At 48.7% G+C, this 2,108-nt stretch overlaps 1 pseudogene; it reads left to right on the plus strand.

Annotated features, from left to right (window-relative positions):
• The first annotated feature begins 368 nt into the window (after window positions 1-368).
• On the plus strand, window positions 369-1,365 carry LOC105522327 (annotated as a pseudogene).
• The last annotated feature ends 743 nt before the right edge of the window (window positions 1,366-2,108 follow it).

A 2,108-nucleotide genomic window follows, 5' to 3' on the forward strand; every position in this document is an offset into this window, starting at 1 on the left:
CTAGACCACCTTGGACACATGTTCTCAAGACCTCCTGAGGGCTGTGTCATGGGCCATGGTCACTCATATTTGGCTCAGAATAAATCTCTTCAAACATTTTACAGAGCTTGACTCTTTTCATTGACATCAATGAGGCCTAATCTGATCACGCTATAACACTGCAAGTCCCCATCCTTCTCCCCTGATTGTTTTCAAAAGCAGTGATCTGTTGAGGTGCTCATTTTTGTAACCCCAGTTTCTAGAAAAGTGCCTGGGTGAGAGTATGTAGGATCTCCATAAAAGTTGAATTAACGAATTTTTTAATGACTGTACCTCCAGACAGGAGCTGTCTTCTGGGCTCCCAGAGTCTCTGACAAACCTCTCCCACAATGAGTTTACCAACAGCAAGGACTTTCCTGGATGACTTCCACTGGGTTGGGGATTAAGGATTGAAAGGGGAAAAGCTGTGTGTGGAATATTCTGGCTGTGCTGACTGTGGACTTAGTCCTTGTCTTCCCGCATCCAGTGTAGTATCTGGAGGAAGAATGCCTGGGCTTCACTAGCACCACCGAGGAAGCCCGTAAGAATATTTCCCATCTATGTAGATTCAACTGGAACCACTGTGGAGAGGTGGTACTTGCCTGCAAATGGCACTTCATTCCAGGACACCTGCCTTCATGAGTGCTCCCCAAACTTGGGGCCCTGGATCCAGCAGGCACTCATGGCTTCCTGGCACCCAAGAGCTAGCAGAGGAGCTGAATTTTCCAGGCATCTCTGCAGGCTGGAACCCCAGCTCCAGTTCTATTCAGGGCTGGGTTGCTGGGATTCTTGAGCCCGAGCCCTTCTTTTCTACCAAAATCTCCCAGGTGGATCAGAGCTGGCGCAAAGAGCAGGTGCTGAATGTGCCCCTGTGCAAAGAGAACTGTGAGCAATGGTGGGAAGACTGTCGCACCTCCTACACCTGCAAGAGCAACTGGCACAAAGGCTGGAACTGGGGACTCAGGTAAGGGCTGGGGTGGGGCAGGAAAGGAGGGATTTGGAAGTGAAGATGCATGGGTGTGGAACAAGTTTGTGACATTTTGGGTTTGTAGGGCTGGCAGAATCAGAGACGCTTTTGGGCCCAGTGGCTAAAGGTCTTCCCTCTTCCCTCCAGGGTCTAACAAGTGCCAAGTGGCAGCTGCCTGACTACCTTTCCATTTCTATTTCCTCACACCCACTGCTCTGTGCAGTGAAATCTGGAGTCACTTCTATACGGTCAGCAACTACAGCCAAGGGAGCAGCCGCTGCATCCGGATATGGTTTGACCCGGCCCAGGGCTACCTCAGTGAGGAGGTGGTGAGGTTCTATGCTGCAGCCATGAGTTGTGCTGGGCCCTGGGCAGCCTGACCTCTCCTGCTCAGCCTGGCCCTAATGCTGCTCTGGCGGCTCAGCTGACTCCTTTTACCTTCTGATACTTGGTCATCCCTGCCCTGTTTAGCCCCACAGCTCCCAACTATTTGGTTCCTGCTCTATGGTCTTGTCTCTGACAGCCACTTTGAATAAACTAGACACCGCACATGTATCCTGAGAATTATTCAGGTATGAATGGGAATGTGGCTGTTTTGTTTCCCAATTCTCATTGATTGAAGCTAGTTAGACTGGGTTAGTTCCCAGCTCTGATGCTTGCTATGAACTAGCCTGATAATTAAGTATTCTTCTAAGGCAGGAAACATTCATAGCTCTCAATTTTATTTTTCACTATAGCTCCAATCTAGAGCCACGCCCAGGCGTTTTTCTGTTTTTGAGACAGTCTCACTCTCTCACCCAGGTTGGAATGCAGCAGCATGATCTCAGCTCACTGCAACATCTGCCTCCTGGGCTCAAGTGATCCTCCCACCTTGGCCTGGAACTACAAGCATATGCCACTACACCTGGCTAATTTTTCAATTTTTTATAGAGAGGAAGTCTTGCAATGTTGTCCAGGCTGGTCTCAAACTACTGGGCTCAAGCAATCCTCTTACCTCAGCCTCCTGAGTAGCTGAGAATATAGGTGTGAGCCTCCACACTCAGCTAACAAATATAATATAAGACGTATTATATATATAATAGTAGAGACAGGGTCTCACTATTTTACCTACGTTTGTCTCAAA

This window comes from Colobus angolensis, unplaced genomic scaffold, assembly GCF_000951035.1.
Source record: "Colobus angolensis palliatus isolate OR3802 unplaced genomic scaffold, Cang.pa_1.0 Scaffold424, whole genome shotgun sequence".
NCBI classification, from domain to species: domain Eukaryota; kingdom Metazoa; phylum Chordata; class Mammalia; order Primates; family Cercopithecidae; genus Colobus; species Colobus angolensis.